This window comes from Bos indicus, chromosome 21, assembly GCF_029378745.1.
Source record: "Bos indicus isolate NIAB-ARS_2022 breed Sahiwal x Tharparkar chromosome 21, NIAB-ARS_B.indTharparkar_mat_pri_1.0, whole genome shotgun sequence".
NCBI lineage: Eukaryota > Metazoa > Chordata > Mammalia > Artiodactyla > Bovidae > Bos > Bos indicus.
The window spans coordinates 12,016,133-12,036,989 of NC_091780.1; the positions used below are offsets into that span (position 1 = coordinate 12,016,133).

The 20,857-nt window shown below is 36.5% G+C and overlaps 1 long non-coding RNA gene across 1 annotated transcript in view; it reads right to left on the reverse strand.

Annotated features, from left to right (window-relative positions):
- Nucleotides 1-20,857, reverse strand: part of LOC139178163 (uncharacterized) — an 85,165-nt gene that overhangs the window by 62,357 nt on the left and 1,951 nt on the right. The window lies entirely within an intron of this gene.

Sequence of the window (20,857 nt, forward strand, 5' to 3'; positions counted from 1 at the left end):
AGCCTATGGGGTCGCAAAGAGTCACACAAAACTCAGTGACTAACACTTCTGCGTATATTTTATATTAATAAGAAAAAGAAAACTGTTTAATTTTTGAATTGAATAATTAATTAGAGCCTTAAGAAAATACAAAATTCAAAGTAAACCTCTATTTCACAGCAGGAAAAAAAAATCTTTGTAGATGTACCAGAGAAGTACATACATTTGAAACCATAAAATATTAAAAATATTAGAATAAAGTTCTGAGCTACTTTCATAGTACATGAAATGTACTCGTTTGGAAGAATTTAATATATTAAACTAATACATTATATTAAGAGAACATATGAACATATAAAGAGTTACCACACATCATTAAGAAGATAATATACCTCTTTAATAAGATTCATAAAGTTGAATTGAAATAACTTATTTTGTCTTTGTTTTTAAATATAAAATATCTAAATAGATTCTATCTTCAAAAGATTGAAATGATCAGGATAAGACCTATGTGAGACTCTCCTTTCTCTTTTCACGGACTCCTTATTAACACCTTCTCCCCTGCCACCAAGAAATATCGCCTTTTCACAGTTTGCTTTGCATCCTCTCAAGTGCTCCTTTGGCACATTTATATATGGTCTTTTTTGCGTGTAAGCATACACGCATTACTTGTTGGCTTCTGTCTTTTTTTTCACTTGACATATCTTGGAGATCCTTCCATGCTAGGCATTTTTAAGGTGTGTCTAGAATCTTACGGCACAGACACATCCAAACTTTGTTGCTGTTGTTTAGTTGCTAAGTCATGTCTGACTCTTGTATGAGCCGATAGACCGTAGCCCATCAGGTTCCTCTGTCCATGAGATTTCCCAGGCAAGAACACTGGAGTGGGCTGCCATCTCCTCCTCCAGGGGATCTTTCCAATCCAAGGACTGAACACGCAGCTCCTGCATGGGCAGAAGGATTCTTCACCACCAAACCACTAAGGAAGCCCACTTCAAAACTTGAATAATCACTTACCAACTACATGAACACTGAGACTATTTGTAGTGTTTTACTATTACTAACAAATATACTTTGAAAATACTCATGAACAATGTTTCTGTGACCATGGTAGTACTTTTTTACAGCACATTTCTAGAAGTAAGGTTGCTCGGTCCATTTCCATTTGAGAGTACAAAACTTCCTGTCAATTTCTTTCAACAGTAACGGAGTATGTATCCTTGCCAAACTCTACTTATTAATATCTTGGTAATTATTGTTAAAATGAGAAACAAAAATTGATGTTTCTTTATTTGCTTTTGTCTGGTGACTTGTTTCATAAACATATTGTTCTATAAATTATGTTATTTTACTGTTTCATACATTTATTGTCTTTTTCCTGATAATTCACTCATCATGATTTGCTCATTCTCCTATGGAATTTCTTGCTGATTTGTAAGAACTCTTCATATACTAGAATATTAATATTTTGTCTCAAAGCATTACAAATATTTTCCCACAATGAATTTTCAAAGACAAGTAGGAGTTTATGTTATGAGTTATGGCCAAACTAGACAGCATATTAAAAAGCAGAGACATTACTCTGCCAACAAAAGTCTGTCTAGTCAAGGCTACGGTTTTTCCAGTAGTCATGTATGGATGTGAGAGTTGGACTATAAATAAAGCTGAGCACCGAAGCATTGATGCTTTTGAACTGTGGTGTTGGAGAAGACTCTTGAGAGTCCCTTGGACTGCAAGGAGATCCAACCAGTTCATCCTAAAGGAAATCAGTCCTGAATATTAATTGGAAGGACCGATGTTGAAGCTGAAGCTCCAATACTTTGGCTACCTGATGTGAAGAACTGACTCATTGGAAAAGACCCTGATTGAAGGCGGGAGGAGAAGGGGACAACAGAAGATGAGATGGTTGGATGGCATCACTGACTCAATGGACATGAGTTTGAGTAAACTCCGAGAGTTGGTGATGGAGAGGGAAGCCTGGTATGCTGCAATCCACAGGGTCGCAAAGAGTCGGACACAACTGAGTGACTGAACTGAAATGACTGAGGAGTTTATTAGGGGATAAAGAGAACATATTTAGGCATGAAGAAATACTGATTATTTATTTGAATCAAAAGGTTATATAATACACTTAATTTGTATCAATTCAGGTTAAACGTTTTATGTATAGAGACAGTCTTACCAAACTATAAATACAAGAGAGTTCCTTTAGCCATCTCATACTAACCAAGTCTTATAAGGTAGAAGAGCATGGCATATGGTTGCCTACACTACAGTGTCCACACTATGAAAGGTCTGAACAATCAGACCTACTCAAAAATAATAGCTATCATCTGTCTGCCATGTTCTGTATAACTTCTTTCAATAAAGTTGTATATGTGTGCTTTGGGAGAGGGAGGTTTGTTGAACTGAAAGTGGGAAGGGAAGATGGGAAGGTGGTTAAAGCAAGGTGTGCGTGGGCATGCTGCTGAAGGGTGTCTGGCATCGCCCATATGTTTCCACACATGTCTTAGCCCTCAAAGATGACATTTTTGAGACGTGTAAGGCCAGTTTGTTCTCTTATATGATATTAAATGACTTGTTCAAACTCAAGAACTGGTGAAGAGGACACTTCTTTCCTTCCCCCTCCCTCTTTTCTACCTCATATGCCTATAAAGGTAACTGCTCATCCAGTAGGACATTTAAAAAAAAGTAGTTGATCAGATTACTGAATTGATAACCATAGTGATCATATAAGCATAAAAAGGTGACACAGATCCTTTTGTTAACCCATTCAAAAGATGCTTTATTTTTTCAGTTCAGTCGCTCAGTCATGTCCAACTCTTTGCAACCCCACAGACTACAGCATGCCAGGCTTCCCTGTCCATCATCAACTCCCAGAGCTTGCTCAAACTCATGTCCATTGAGTCGGTGATGCCATCCAACCATCTCATCCTCTGTCATCCCTTTCTCTTCCTGCCTTCTATCTTTCCTAGCATCAGGGTCATTTCCAATGAGACAGTTCTTCCCATCAGGTGGCCAAAGTAGTGGAGATCCAACTTCAGCATCAGTTCTTCCAATGAGTATTCAGGACTGATTTCCTTTAGGATACACTGGTTTGATCTCCTTGCAGTCCAAAGGACTCTCAAGTCTTCTCACAGTTCGAAAGCATCAATTCTTTGGGTTTTTTTTAACCTTTTTATTTTTTTTAAATTACCCACTATGAGTTAGGCAAGTAGTGAAGAGAGGTGGGAGAAGTAAAGAAATAGTCTGCCTTGCCTTCAAGAGGTTGACCTATAGGGACAGGGGCTCTGTCCTTGGCTCAGTCCTGAGTTTGGTTCCAGCTCAGAACATGGCATCTACCATTTAGCAGGAAGGCTGTAAATATGTGTTTGGTCAGTGGGACTCAGATTTAGGATTTAGTAACTCAGATTTAAGATTTTGTCCAGTAACAAAAAGAAAGACAAAAATAAGTAATAAGGGACACACAATTGATTGTCAATATTCTAATTTAGCAAGTAAGGTTATTTAAGAACTATTAATCAGATAGCAATAATAAATGTATATGGACCCAACATTGGAGCACCTAAATAACTAAAGCAAATATTAACAGAACCAAAAGGAGACACATTCTTGTACTTCTGTCTCTACAATAATAATAGGAGAATGCAATACAATATTACTACAGCAGTAGTAGGGGATTACAATACCCCACTTTCAACTTTGGATAGATCATCCAGACAGAAAATTAATAAGCAAACAAAGTGCTGGAACAATACTATAGACCAAATGTACCTAATAGACATATGCAACTCATTACATCCTAATAGACACATGCAACACATTACATCCAATAGCACCAGAACACACATTCTTCTCAAACTCACACAGAGCATCATCCAGTATAGGTCATATTTTGGAACACAAAACAAGCACTAACAAATTTTAAATGATTGAAATAAAATTAAGGATCTATTCTGACCAAAATAGTAAGAAACTAGAAATAAAAACCAGAAGGAAAACGGAAATATTCATAAATGCATGTAAATTAATCTACACACTTCTTAACAGCCGATGGGTCAATGAAGAAATAAAAAGAAAAATCAGAAAGTCTCTTGACACACATAAAAATGAAAAACATGTGAAAACTTATGTGGTAGAGCAAAACTGTATTTAGGGGAAAGTTTACAGAAATAAATACTTATGTTAAGAAAAAGAAAATTTTCATATAAACACCTTTAAAATTTTCATACAAACTACTTTTATACTTCAAGAAATTAAATAGAGAAATAACTAAGCCCAATATTAGCAACAGGAAAGGTATAAAAAGATAAAAGCACAAATAAAGAAATGAAAACAAGAAAGACAATAGATAAAAATCAAGGAAACCAGTTTTTTTGAAAGGTAAAGAAAATTCCAAAATCACTGCAGATGGTAACTGCAGCCATGAAATTAAAAGACACTTACTCCTTGGAAGGAAAGTTATGACCAACCTAGATAGCATATTGAAAAGCAGAGACATTACTTTGCCAACAAAGGTCCGTCTAGTCAAGGCTATGGTTTTTCCAGTGGTCATGTATGGATGTGAGAGTTGGACTGTGAAGAAAGCTGAGTGCCGAAGAATTGATGCTTTTGAAGTGTGGTGTTGGAGAAGACTCTTGAGAGTCCCTTGGACTGCAAGGAGATCCAACCAGTCCATTCTGAAGGAGATCAGCCCTGGGATTTCTTTGGAAGGAATGATGCTAAAGCTGAAACTCCAGTACTCTGGCCACCTCATGGGAAGAGTTGACTCATTGGAAAAGACTCTGGTTCTGGGAAGGATTGGGGGCAGGAGGAGAAGGGGACGACAGAGGATGAGATGGCTGGATGGCATCACTGACTCAATGGACGTGAGTATGAGTGAACTCCGGGAGTTGGTGATGGACAGGGAGGCCTGGCGTGCTGCGATTCATGGGGTCGTGAAGAGTCGTACATGACTGAGTGACTGAACTGAACTGAACTGAAAGGAAATTGACTAATCTTTAGCTAGACTAACCAAGAAAAAAGAGGGAATGCTCAAGTAAAATTATAAATAAAATAAGAGAGAATACAACTGAAGACAGAAATACAAAGCATCAAAAGAGGTTATTATGAACAATGATATGCCAAAAATTGGATAATCTAGAAGAAATTAATAAAGCCCTATAATACACAATCTACCAAGATTGAATCAAGAAGGAACAGAAAATCTGAGAAGACCAATAAAGACCAAGGAGGTGGAGGCAGTAATTAAAATCCTATCAAGAAAGGATCGTCCAGAACCAGACGGTTTCCCTGGTGAATTCTATTCTAAAGAAGAGTTAACATCAATACTCCTCAAATCCTAACAAAAAAAATTGAAGATACTGGAACACTTCTGAATTCATTTTATGAGGCCAGCATTACCCTGACAGTAAAGACAGGTAAGCACCATATAAGAAAAAAAAAAAAAAACAACTACAGGCCAAAAATCCCTAATGAATATAAATGAAAAATATTTTGAACAAAATTCTAGCAAATCAAATTCAACAGCACTTTAAAAGGATCATATGCCATGGTTAAATGAGAATGATCCCTGGGATGCCAGTTTGGTTCAATATTTGCAAATCAATAAAGGTGATATACCACGTTAATAGAATGAAGAACAAAAATCACATGATATTCTCAACAGATGTACAAAAAAACATTTGACAAAACTCAACCCTCTTCTATGATAAAAGCTTTTAAAAATTGTGAACGGGAAAGTTATACATGAATATATATATAAAGGCTATATATGACAAACCCATAACGAACAAAATCAATGGTGGAAAGCTGAAAGCGTCTCCTCTAAAAGTAAGAATAAGATAATGGGTGCCTGCTCTTACCATTCCTATTCAACATAGTACTAGAAATTCAAGTCAGAGCACTTAGGCAAGAAAAAAAAATAAAGTCATCCAAATCAGAAAGGAAGAAATAAAATGGTTTCTATTTGTGGATGTTATGATATTACAGATGTGGCAACCCTAAAGAGTTCACCAAATGCTTTTAGAACTAATAAATGATTTCAGTAGTTGAAAGATACAAAATCAGCATTCAAACATCAGTTGCACTACTACACACTAACAATAAAATATCTGAACACAATTTACAATCATATCAAAAGTGATAAAATACTTAGGAATAAATTTAACTAAAGAGGTGAAAGACCTGTACATGGAAAACTGCAACACTGATGAAAGAAGTTAAAAAAGAAACAAAGGAAAAGATATTTCTCACTGGTGTATAGGCAGAATGTCGTTAAACGGGCTGTACTACGCAAAGCCACCTATAGACTGAATAAAGTTTCTATCAAAACGCCAATGACATTTTTCACAGAAATAGAAAAAACAATCCTAAGATTCATATGGAACCACAGAAGACCCTGAATACTCAAAAACTTTTTGAGGAAAAAAGAGCAAAGTTGGCGGCATCCCTCCCTCTAATTTCAAATATGCCAGAAAACAATAGAAATCAAAAGAATGGTAGTGGCATAAAACACACACATGGAGTATCATAGATAGCACAGAAATAAACTCACAAATACAGGGCCAATTACTATTTGTAAAGGGAGCCAAGAACACTCAAAGGGGAAAAGACAGTCAAGAAGTGATGCTGGAAAAAAAACTAGATATTTAGCTGCCAAAGAGTGAAATTGGGTCCCTACCTTATATCACTTTAAAAAAATAATTTGAAATGGATTAAAGCCTATAATATACTACCTGAAACTATAAAAACCCTAAATGAAAATATGGAGACGCTCTTTGACACTGATGCTGGCAATGAGTTTTTAGATACAGTGCCAGAAGAACAAGCAACAGAGGCAAAAACATACACGTGGAACTACATCAGACTGACAAGTTTCTGTACAGCAAAATAAACAATCAACAGAGTGAACAAGCAACCTACTGAATGGCAAAAAAAAAAAAAAATCTGCATCTCATATATCAGATAAGAGGTTAATACCCTAAACATGGAAGGAACTCATACAACTCAATAACAAAAAAATTTTAAAAATTGAGAAGAGGACTTGGATAGACGTTTTTCTAAAGAACGCAGGCAAACAGACAAGAGATACATGAAAATACATTGAAAATTCCTAATCATCATGGAAATGTGAATGAGAGCCACAGTGAGATAGCTGCTCACACCTGTGAGAATGGTTAAGTGTCGGTGGGGGTGTGCAGGAAAGGGAAGTTGCTGCACTACTGATGCGAAAGTAAACTGGTCCATCCACTTGGAAAATATATGGAGTTTTCTCACACAATTAGAAACAGAACTATCCTATGATCCCGTCATCCCAATTCTGAGTTTATGTCTTAAGGAAATTAAATTGCTGTCTCAGAGAGAGAGCTGTGGATTTATGTTCATCGCAGCATATTTCACAATACCCAAGACATAAAATTCTAGGGCTTCCCTGTAGCTCAGTTGGTAAAGAATCTACCTGCAGTGCAGGAGACCCGGGTGTGTTTCCTGAGTCGGGAAGTTCCCCTGGAGAACAAATGGCAACCCACTCCAGTATTTTTGCCTCGAGAATCCCATAGAAGGAGGATACAACTTGGCGACTAAACCATCACCACCACCAAGACATAAAATTAATCTAAGTGTTCATCAACAGGTAAATGGATAAAGAAAATGGAATATTATCTGGGCATAAAAAAGAAATCCTGTCACTTAAAATGAACTGAATGGACCTTGAGAGCTTTATGATAAATAAAATAAGTGAGACAGAGAAACACAAGTTCTGTACACTCTTTCTTATATTTAGGATCTAAAATGAAAAGTCAAATTCATAGAAACAGAGTGGAGTACTTGTTGCCAGAGGCTGCAAGTGGTGGGTGGTAGGGAGATGTTGATCAAAGTGAAACATCCAATTGTAAGATAAGTAAATACTGGGGATCAAATGCACAGCATGGCAACTATAGTTATCAATATTGTATTACTGGCTGGGAAGTTACTGAGAGAATAAATCGTATGTGCTCTTATAATACACACACAAAATGTTAATTCTGTGAGAAAATGGATGTGCTGGGTTTCCCTGGTGGCTGAGCAGTAAAGAATCCACTTGCAATGCAGGAAACTTGGGTTCGATCCCTGGGTCAGGAAGATCCCCTGGAGAAGAAAATGGAAACCCACTCCAGTATTCTTGCCTGGGAAATCCTGTGACAGAAGAGGCTGGTGGGCTGTGATTAAACAGCAGCAACAGTAATGGATGTGCTAACCTTATTGTGGTAATCATTTTGCAAGATATATATCAAATCACCACACTGTATACCTTAAACTTACACGAAGTTACATGGCCATTTTTTTCTCAATAACAATGGAAAGAAAGATAAAGTACAAGTTCAAAAAATTAAAAAAAAAAAAACTTGTTTATAGAGCAGGCTAAAAAAAGAAAAAGAAAATCACATGATCATATCAACAGAAGCAGGAAAAACATTGGATAAAATCGAATCCATTTGTGATTTTTAAAAAATCTAAACTAGGAATGGAGAGTAATTTTCTCAACTTGATAAAGGGTATTTGCAAAAAAAAAAACCTGCAAATATTCCATGTTCCTTTTATTGCACTTTGCAGATGTTGCATCTTTTACAAATTGAAGAGTTGTGACAACCAGTGTCAAAGAATGTATCAGCACCATTTTGCCACCAGCATGTGCTCACTCTGTGTCTCTAGGTCATATTTTGGTAATTCGTGAAACATCTTATATTTTTTAATTAGTATCATATTATTACGGTTACCTGTGGTCAGTCATCTTTAATGTTGCAATTGTAATTGATCTGGGCTGCCACAAATCATGCCCTTATATATAAGACTGGAAACTTATTAGATAAATGTCTGTGTTCTGACTGCTCCAACTCGCTGTTCCTCCATCTTTTCCTCTATCTTTGGGCCTCCCTCTAATCTGAGACACACAAACATTAAAATCAGGCCAATTAATAACCTTATAATGGTATTTAAGTGTTCAAGTGAAAGGAACAGTCACATGTCTTTCATTGTATATCACATGTCGGACTCTTTGCAGCCCCATGGATTGTAGACTTCAGGCTCCTCTGTCCATGGAATTTTCCAGGCAAGAATACTGGAGTAGGTAGCTGTTCCCTTCTCCAGGGGATCTTCTCAACCCAGGGATTGAACCCAGGTCTCCCACACTGCAGGCAGATTCTTTTCTGTCTGAGCCACCAGAAAAGTCCAGAAATGATTGAACTTAGTTAGGAAGGCATATAGAAACCTGAGATAGGCAGAAAGGAAATTAAAATACCTACTCCAGTGAATACATGAATGATAAGAAAGCAAATAGCCTTATTGCTGATATGGATAAAGTTTTAGCTGTCCGGAGAGAATATCAAACCAGCCACAACAGTCCCTTCAGCCAAAGCACAATCCATAGCAAGCCCCTAACTCTCTTCAATTCTATGAACAGTAAGAGAGGTGAAGAAGCTGCAGAACAAAAGTTTGAAGCTAGCAGAGGCTGATTCATCCGGTTTAAGGAAGAAGCTATCTTCATAATGTAAAAAAAACAAGGTTAAGTACCAATTGCTGATATAGAAGTTGTTACAAATTATCCAGATCTAGCTAAGAAAATGAATGAAGATGGCTACACTAAACACAGATTTTCAGTGCAGCCAAAACATCCTTCTACAGGAATAAAATGTCATCTAGAACTTCCATAGCTAGAGAGGATAAATCAATGCTGAATTCAAAGCTTCAAATTATTGTGGTAATCATTTTGCAAGATACATATATATCAAATCATCACACTGTATATCTTGAACTTACACAAAGTTACATGTCAATTTTTTCTCAATGCCATTGGAAAGAAAGATAAAGTGCAGCAGTAAATTTCAAAAAAAAAACTTAAAAAAAAACCTATTAATCATACAAGCAGACTAAAAAGAAAAAAAATCACATGATCATATCAGTAGAAGCAGAAAAAACATTGGACAAATATCTGCAGGGTTTTTTGCTGACTCTCCTATTAGGAACTATTGCAGCTGATGACTAAGTTGAGCTCAATGCTCATTTACCATTCTAAAAATTCTAGGGCCCTTAAGTATCATGAAAACTCAGCAGTGGCCACAGGATTGGAAAAGGTCAGTTTTCATTCCAATCCCAAAGAAAGGCAATGCCAAAGAATGCTCAAACTACCACACAATTGCACTCATCTCACATGCTAGTAAAATAATGCTCAAAATTCTCCAAGCCAGGCTTCAGCGGTATGTGAACCATGAACTTCCAGACGTTCAAGCTGGTTTTAGAAAAGGCAGAGGAACCAGAGATCAAATTGCCAACATCTACTGGATCATTGAAAAAGCAAGAGAGTTCCAGAAAAACATCTATTTCTGCTTTATTGACTATGCCAAAGCCTTTGACTGTGTGGATCGCAATAGACTGTGGAAAATTCTAAAAGAGATGGGAATACCAGACCACTTGACCTGCTTCTTGAGAAACCTATATGCAGGTCAGGAAGCAACAGTTAGAACTGGACATAGAACAACAGACTGGTTCCAAATAGGAAAAGGAGTACATCAAGGCTGTATATTGTCACCCTGCTTATTTAACTTATATGCAAAGTACATCATGAGAAACGCTGGGCTGGAAGAAGCACAAGCTGGAATCAAGATTGCCGGGAGAAATATCAATAACCTCAGATATGCAGATGACACCACCCTTATGGCAGGAAGTGAAGAGGAACTCAAAAGCCTCTTGATGAAAGTGAAAGATGAGAGTGAAAAACTTGGCTTAAAGCTCAACATTCAGAAAACGAAGATCATGGCATCTGGTCCCATCACTTCATGGGAAATAGATGGGGAAACAGTGACATACTTTATTTTTTGGGGCTCCAAAATCACTGCAGATGGTGATTGCAGCCATGAAATTAAAAGATGCTTACTCATTGGAAGGAAAGTTATGACCAACCTAGATAGCATATTGAAAAGCAGAGACATTACTTTGCCAGCAAAGGTCTGTCTAGTCAAGGCTATGGTTTTTCCAGTGGTCATGTATGGATGTGAGAGTTGGACTGTGAAGAAAACTGAGCACCGAAGAATTGATGCTTTTGAACTGTGGTGTTGGAGATCCAACCAGTCCATTCTGAAGGACATCAGCCCTGGGATTTCTTTGGAGGGAATGATGCTGAAGCTGAAACTCCAGTACTTTGGCCACCTTATGCAAAGAGTTGATTCATTGGAAAAGACTCTGATGCTGGGAGGGATTGGGGGCAGGAGGAGAAGGGGACGACAGAGGATGAGATGGCTGGATGGCATCACTGACTCGATGGACCTGAGTCTGAGTGAACTCCGGGAGTTGGTAATGGACAGGGAGGCCTGGCGTGCTGCGATTCATGGGGTCGCAAAGAGTCGGAGACAACTGAGTGACTGAACTGAACTGAACTAATTATCATGTTAAATCTGTCTGCCCACGCTCTATAAATGGAAAAACAAAGCCTGGATGACAGCACATCTATTTACAACATGGTTTACTGAATATTTGCAGCCCATTATTGAGATCTACTGCTTAGGGGAAAAAAAAAAGAGATTCCTCTCAAAGTATTTCTTCTCATGGACAATGCACTTGCTTGCCCAAGAACTCTCATGGAGATGCACAAAGAGATTAATATTGTTTTCATGCCTGCTATCACAATATCCATTCTGTAGCCTATGGAATCAAGGAGTCACTTTGACTTTAAAGTCTTATTATTTAAGAATATATGTGAGGCTATAGCTGCCTCAGATCCTCTGATGGATCTGAGAAAATTCAATTTAAAATATTCCGGATAGGATTTACCATTCTAGTTGCCATTGAAAACATTTGTCCTTCATGGAAGAGGTCAAAATATCAACATACACAGGCGTATGGAATAAGTTGATGCCCATTTTCATGGATAACTTTGATGTGTTTAAGACTTCAGTGCAGATGTGGTAGAAATCACAAGAGAACCAGAATTAGAGGTGAAGTCTGAAGATGTGACTCAACTGCAATTTCATGCTAAAATTTGAACAGATAAATTGCTTCTTATGGATGAACAAGGGAAATGATCTCTTGCAATAGAGTCTACTTCTGGTGAGAGTGCTACAAAGACTATTGAAATGACAACAAGGAACTTAGAGTATTACATAAGCTTAGGTGATAAAGCAGTAGCAGAGTTTGAAAGGACTGACTCCAACCTTGATGGAAATTCTACTGTAGGTAAAACAGCCCTGCATGTTACAGAGAAATCTTTCATGAAAGGAAGAGTTGATAAATGCAGCAAAATTTATGGTGTCTCATTTTAAAAACTGCAACAGCCACCTCTACTATGATGTCCTTCAGTAGGTGAATGGATATATAAACTGTGATGCATCCAGAGACTGGAACATTATCCAGCACTAAAAAGAAATGACCTATTAAATTAGGAAAAGACACAGAGAATTTTCAATGCATATTACCAAATGAAAGAAGCCAATTTGAAAAGACTACCTACTGTATGACTCCGGGTATGATACAATAATAAAATCAGTGGTCACTAGAGGTGACCATGGGGGGCGCCCCTGGTGGCTCAGCAGTAAAGAATCTGACTGCCAATGCAGGAGACATGGGTTTGATCCTTGGGTAAGGAAGAGCCTCTGGAGAAGGAAATGGTAACCCACTCCAGTATTCTTGCCTGGGAAATCCCATGGACAGAGGAGCCTGACGGGATGCAATCCATAGGGTTGAAAAAGAGTCGGACACAACTTAGTGACTAAACAACAACAAGGGTTGGCCATGGGGGAGAAAGATGAATTGGCAGAGCACAGAGGATTTGAGTGCAGTGAAAATACTTTTATATGATGCTGTAACAATTAATAAGTGTCACCATAGATTAGTCCAAATCCATAAACTGTACATCACCTTGGGTGAATGAACTCAAAGATTGATGATGAACTTTTGGCGATTATGATGTGTCAATATTCAGTAATCCTGGCGGGGGTGGTCGGGGGAGGTGTGGAGAGGGATACTATTCTGGTGAGTAATGTTGATAATGGGGGAAGCCATGTATGTATGAGTAGAGGGGTATAAATCTCTGTTCCTTCTTTACAACCTTCCTAAAACTGTTCCAAAAATTATCTTTAATTTTTTAAAACTATCATCTACTATTACCATTATTTTGAAATCTCCTCCAGAACTTGGGTGGATAGGGCAAGCTGGTCGCACTCCGAGCCAGTGGCCGATTCAGCTTCTCTTCTTGCCTATGTTCCTTCTACAGTGTAAAGACTTGGCCAACACTTCTCTGGACACTGGGGCCGCTCTGCCCATCTCTGCCCACCACCACCCTCAAAGGTGTGCAGACTACTGGAGCTGACATCTGGACCTGAAGTGTTGAAGGGCCAAATTATATAGCTTTTATTTCTACATTACTAAATATAAATGACACTCTTGGTTAGTCTTCATGGACACAGGATCTATGGAAGACATCTGGAATGATTAACCAAGTTATACACGAGAGTGTATACCTTATGATTCAACAAAAGGTGCATTTGTATTATGTGTTTATTATGCATTTTTTTATGTGCTATGCTTAATAATTAATGTAGTTTTTTTGATATTTTTGATATATGATAATTGGATTAGAACATCAAATATATGACTGAGTTCATGGTGGCACTTGAAATGTCCATGGTCACTTTTGGAGACTGCTAGTGAAAATGTCTTTATTCTGAAAACTAGTTTTTAATGAAATGTTTAATAAAGAGTGTTTAATTAAATGTGACCCAAATTTCCTTTTATTTTGTCCCTAATAAGCTTAGACCCATCCTGAAAAAATGAGGTGAACTGGACAGCACTGACAAAGTCAAATCAGCTCATCCATCTCACAACTCATGCAAGAACTCTAATAGTACCAACAGGAGTGTCCTGGGGTCATGATGGACAGATGGAGCTGCACCCCTTGTCTGGTGGATTTCTCCTTGGCAGCCATGGAGGCAGATCTTAGAAAAGAAAACTGGAGCAGCATAATGAACCGGAAGGCGCAACAGGCTCATCTCTAAATCACACTCATCCAGAGAAAGCTCTAAGCAGTGAGATTTGCAAACTTTTAAGGTGTCCACTCTCAGATGATGAGGGTTCTAAAACAAGCCAAGTGCTAGAAACTCAGACATAGAGAACCAGCTTGATGTGGTTAAAATTACATCATTTCCGGAACTTCATCTCTAGTATCTTTAGTATATAATATCTAAAACCCAGAGCACTAAAATCATAATGCCAGTTGGTAGAAAAGTTAACAATAAAAATATAAGAAAATGATAATAATACAGATGTTAAACCAACAATGAAATCGTGAACAGCAACAATGACTTTCGGATTATGAGTGTGCTGCCTCTAAGCCAGGCTCTGTCCTACATACCTTGTTAAATTCTGATAAACACCGTGATTATCCTTATTGCACTTGCGAGGTAACCAGCGACCACAGATAAGTTTAGTAGCTTTCCCATAAGCAGCAGACATGGGATTTGAACCCAGTTATGTCTGACTCAAATCCTGTGTTAACACTGGAACCCCTTCCTTCTGTCGATTACATTCTCAGGAAGAAGCGGCAAATTATGAGAGAAAAAAAAAAAAAAAACAAAACTTGGTATTTTATTTCCAATGATAAAAATTCATTTTTTCAAGGAAAGGGGCCAGCACTTAATCAGGATTTGCCAAATGCCATCAAGCTCATTTTCACAATGGTAATATCTACTTGACAACCAGAGATAAAAGTGATCTTCTTTGAAAACGAGGCCACAATCCAGATAAAACAAAAATGTCTGATACAAGGTAAGCTTTAATTTAATTTAAGTCTTGGTAAACAGCTTGCCTAAAAATGACTTTTGCAAGTCACGTACAGTTTTTCAATCTGTCATTTTGTATTGACCTTCACAGGCCTGAAATATATTGCACTGGACTTGTGAAGCTTATGAGAATGATATTAAAGTTGGTAATATTTTTAAAATCTTATTTTATATCCACTCTCACTTTTACTTCACTGTGTACAGTTCTTGGGAGGAATGATTTTATAGAGTGTTCTTAGATATCTGCCAGTTTTCTTGTTAATTAGAATTTATGGAAGTTGATTCAATAAATCACTGTAAAGGTAGAATGTTTATTCAAGTCAAATGCAGCGAATCACATATCAAAAGAATAGTCCCCACAATATTTCAATGCCAGGTAGTATGTTTTAAGGTTTTAAGAAAGTGTGTTGAAGGCCTAGCATTCAGCTTATCAAAATTTGCATATGCAAGTAGGATTTGGAATAACTTACTTTAAATTTTTTCTTGTTGAATATAACTCTTTTATAATATAATCTATTTCTTCTATCTCAATTTTCACTTTTCAGAAATCTCATCATAGAAATTAATCTTCTTTAAGGTGTGGTACCTTTTGCTTGTTGGCCAATGTGGAGCTCAATTCAGCATCATACATTCATATTTCATACATATTTCACTTTATAGTCAGCAATCTTCTACTAATTTGGGGAATAATCAGTTGCTGAGATAATCAATAACATGCTACATAAAAAAATAACATATAAACAATATAAATATGAAAATGATGTTAAGAAAACACTAGGACGTGTGGTATGCACAATTAGAATCTTCTAGAAGTGGAAAATTATACACTATAGTACTGTAGTCTTTCTAAGTAAAAATTTTTTAAAAACTACAAGGTGTTTTATAATCACAAGTAAAATAATAAAACTCTTTTTGGGGGGTGTCATGTCTTTAAATTTCATTTTAATAGACTATATTAATTACCTAATCATTGATTTGTATTTAAAAAAAATGACTTCAAATTGACTTTTTGATAAAGATACCTAGAAAAGTAGAAAGGAAAAGATTTTCTATTCTAGAATTCTAGTCCAAGAAGATTACTAGTTAACAGGGTGGCTAAAACAAGAATACTTTTAGACTGCAAAGCCCCACTCCTTTTTATAGTTAGCCATAGGGGGATGCGTGCCACATATATAAGAGACTAAAGCAAGAAAAACAAAGAGAAGTGATTCAGTAACAGAAGACCCAGCACAGCAGACTGGTGGAGCGTAGTTCTGAAGGGAGAGTCCAGAAGGACAGCAGTGCCCAGATGATAAGGGTTGCTGGTCTAGAAGGAGGTAGAAGTTTCCAGAATGAAAGTCTTGAAAAAGTAACCGACGTATATATAAATGTCTTGAGAGGAGACTGCCAGAGAATTTAATGATGACTTAGTGGAGACTACCTAGAAAGTGAAAGAACAAAAAAATTACACTAAATTAAAAGCAAAGGAATTATTAACTCTATGAAAAACAGAAAATGTGTAAGAAAAGGTGTGTTTATTCCCTAGCACAGTCTTCAGCAGAACTTATTAATAGTATTACACACTGAATATTAATAAAAAAATATAACAGTATTAAGAATATTAAAGATGTAAGTATAGTTGGGGGCCGGGGTAGTAAAGAGAGATAAATCTTCTTCTTCTTTTGTGGAAAGTCCATTGATAATGCCCCAAATTCAAATAACTCTAAGAGGGCGGAGAAGAGGAAGAAGTAGTTGTTAAGACATAGCAATACAAACATGTTGCTTACAGATAGGAAAGTGAATTCTGAAGAAATGTAACAGAAATGTTGGAGGCAGCTGCAATTATGAAAAGGGAAATGAAGGGTTGAACCAGGAATGGTCATTCTTAACATTTTGGAATCAGATATTTGAAACTACTGCAAGTGTAAGTAACTACACTACATATGGTCGGCCTTGTGTATAAATGCATTTTATTTAGGAGAGCAAGGTAGAAAGTCCAAAGTTTAGTCTGTGGAGAATCATCAAATTTCAAGACATTCAGAATTTTTAATAAGCTATGTTATCATTCTATCAACAGAATACATGTCCTGTACCAAAATAACATTTCATCTACTTGCTATTCATATAGACTATGCATCTGACACAGTACACATTTTTAGGTCTCACGTGCATTTTAGCAGTCATTTAGCCCTGAAAACTCAAAAACATGTGAGCCAGGCTCTTCAAACTTGGTTTTACTGGCACAGTGGGATCACAGTTTTCTGAATGAAATATATAAAAACAAACACCTCGAGGTTTCACAAGTAGAAAACCATCCATATCACAAGGTCGATTTTAATAAAAGTCTCAGTATTATAAAGCTCATAATTTTATTACAGCTGATGTACATTCCAAATGATGTACAATAAACTTTCAACTTCCTTCTTTTATGCATTTAACTCAAAAAACTAGACTGGAGCTTGTTCATCAGGTACTCATCAGATGGGGATTTAGAGATGAATAATGTAACCAAGGTGTCTGTCTCATGATTCTGCTCACTCATTAAGTATGATATACTGAAATTCTCAGAGAAATGCTAAAATCCCCTTATTTATGTTTTTATATTCCTCAGCCAAACAATGTTCTCAAATTAAGATCACTAGATCGGTTTCTTTAATTAAAGGTTAAAAACCTGTTTCAATTTAGGTGCAGTCGATTAGAGACAGAATATGAGGAAAATGCATGGCTCCATATCCACGAAAAGACTTTCCCCAAGTACTTTTAATACATCTTACTTGGAACCTAGAATTCCTTTTCCTCTGGGAATAATACCAGAATGAGAGCAGCTAATACACTGAGTGTGTTTGGTGTTCATAGGAACCTATCGCTTATGTATTTTTTATTGGCAATAATCACGTGTGTATATTTGGACATGCAAATGTATTCAAATCATGCTTTGTGTCAAAAAAAATTAATAGTATAGTCAATTAGGGTAGTTTAAGTTTTTCTTTTCTTACTTATTTCTAAAGGCACATAGAGCACTAAAAATACAGATGTGTGCCCAGAGGTTCCAGGCAGCTTATGTTTCAGCATGAAATTCGATATTTGATGGTATATTATTTTCTCATTCCCATCAACATTTTTTGCATGAACTGCATTATGCATAGCCTAGGATTTGGGGAGGAGGTGTACAAATTAAATCTCATTGCTGTGAACAATTTGCTTCCAGGTACAATGCCAAAAAAAGAAAAAAAAAAGGACTTTTGCAGTAAAGTCATTTCAATGTAAATCTATTAAAATCTATTGTAGTAAAGAGCTTTGAAAAACTAAACTTTTTTAAAACATTATTTTGAATCAAATACAATATTTTAAAATAAACAAATATGGACAAGCTCTGTCTTGGACATATTACTGCATATGTAGGATTTTCTTATTTCAAAAGAATGGGACCTTTTTTGTAAATGCTCTTTTCTAAAATGTGGGAGAACAATGTCCGTTCCAAAGTAGATTTTGCACAGTCTCTGCATTCTCAAAATTATTAACTTGGTGAATCAGTGCATCCCTTCACAGATATTGTGAGGAAGACTGGTCCCACTCCCTGTCCAAAGTTTCACACAAGATTCATTAGTAAATTTTTTATTTTTTAGATGAAATCAATAAACCCAGTCAATGCTCAATTGTCTTATGTAAGATGTATGATACAAACAATTATAACCCCCCCAAAAAAAGTGGTATATTTCATTACAGTTTACACAAAGGAGTTTGGTCCATACTTCTACCACATATACACGATACGCATTTTGTAACTGAACAGTTCTCCTCTCCAAAATCACCATAATAATTTTTTAGATGTATAATTAGAGCACCTGCCTCAAATTCTTTGAAAGGTTTTTAGTTCCTTTCTTGGGAGAAGTGATTCTGGCTGTTTCTTTTTTAATCAAAGCTACTTTGCTAAATTGCTTTCCAACCAGACCTCAGAATATTAGCTGAGGCTGGCCCTGGCCTTGTTGCAATTTGAATATTAACAGTCATAGTTTTACAGCCGCTCCATGTTGAGTAATGCACTGCAACTCCCACAATTCAGCCGTCCTTCCTTCCCTTCTCTGGCTGGCCCTGGCCCTTGGAATGTTTGCGGGGTGTCACCGTGAATGTGCTCAGAGCAGAGTTATATGGCATCATTTGGAGAAACATTGCGTTAATAACCAGAGTTCAAGGGCAAAGGATATAAACGGAGCAAATTACAAGTCTGAACAGATATACAGCTTTTGCTAAAAGGGACATGGGCTGCTACTTTATTTACTGGCCACCGGTTCACTTGTGGAAGGTGCCGGAATGCACGAAGGCCTTTTTAAATGATCGCATCACAGTTTAAGAAAACAACACAAATTTTCAGGCTTGAAAGAATGGCAGTGCAAAAATCAACGGGTCTGAGTTTCCTAATCAGAGAATACGACTTGCTATAAAGTACCTCAAGTTTCCGAGGTAATTTCACAGATGATAATATCATTTTATATGCCCCCATGAAGGTACGGTGGAAAAAGCCTGCTGGAAACCTAAATTCAGTAGATCATTTTAAATTGCAACCTGACTCAATGTTGTCCAAGATTTCTTGCTATGATTATTTTAACCTGGGGTTACCACCTTAGTTCAAAATTAACACCATGAAGGAGTGATTTGTAAAAACACTCTTTTATTTTTATATATGGGGGCTTCAGGGCTACCCGAAATAATGAAATAAAAATGAAACCAATAATGAAATAAAAAGGGAACCAAAAAATTCAGAAGAAGGGTAAGCCAGAAGAATTTTTTTTAAAAAAGGACAACTTTGTTAATAATCAAAAAAGAAATAATTTTCACCTTCTAATTACCAAATATTTTAAATAATATTCTGAATAATACTGAGTAAACTGTAAAATATGTGGCCTAATATTTTCCTATTGGTAGGATGGAAGGCTACATTTTTTTTTTTTAGTAAAATAGCTTGGAAACTATTATGAAACTATCAAAATGTCCATAAATCATGGCTTATTTACTCCATTAAAATTTATTTGAAATCAATAAATTCAAAAATGAAAATTTTGCTTTAAGATGTCCCTTACTGTAGTATCTACTTTACTGAAATCTAGAAGCAACCTGCATATCCAACAATGGGGAAATGGTTAAGGAAATTACATACATATGCCCCATAAAATATATTATTATTAAAACTGATAAATAGGGCTATTCTCTACCACCAATAATTAAAAAAAAAAAAACTACTTTGACATTATACAAAACAACCCCACAGGATTCAAATGTGCTCTTTTATAAAGTATTTAAGCATCCACAAAAAATATTTTTTTACAAAATGCATGGATTTATGTGTATACTTGTTTCTTTTCTTTTTCGGTATATACTATCAGTGTTAGCCTGATGGGATTATTAGGTTTCCTTTAATTTTTTTTTCTGTTTTCTAAAGTTAGAACATTAAAATATAGCATTTAAAAGAGAAATGCATGCAAGTTATTTTTCACCCTGATCACTTTTCAACCACAGTGAGATAAAGCACATCTTTGTGACATGGTTCAGTCTCACTTACTGATATTTTAAACGTGGCTTTCATTTTGTTACTGGTGTAGTGGGGAGGCAGAGGGGGTTGGTGACTGCTCTAAACCACAATTAGAACACTTCCCTCACACACACACACACACACACACACACATACATATATATATATATATGTATGTATCTATGTATAAAGCCACTATATTCTCTAAACTCTTTTGCTCTCAGAGGTGACTGCATCAGCGTTCAGCCAGGACTGCATTATTCCTGGACACGAGATGTATTACCGTCAGCTGGCCGCTTGTACAGGACGAAATGCTCACGGTGAACCGACCTGTCCTTCAGTTGCCAAAGAGCCCAGATGATACAATAGCTCTCTACCAGTCCCATCTCCATGATGCTTCACGATATATTTTTTCCTGTTAACCCGTCTGTCTGCTTCAACCCTCGCTCTCAAACTAATGAGTTTTAAAAAGGACACTTCTTAAATCGAATTGCCTAAAACCACTCGTTGTCATCTTTTTGCAAGGATAAACAAACATATTCAAATTGCTCGTGACTTTTAAACACGT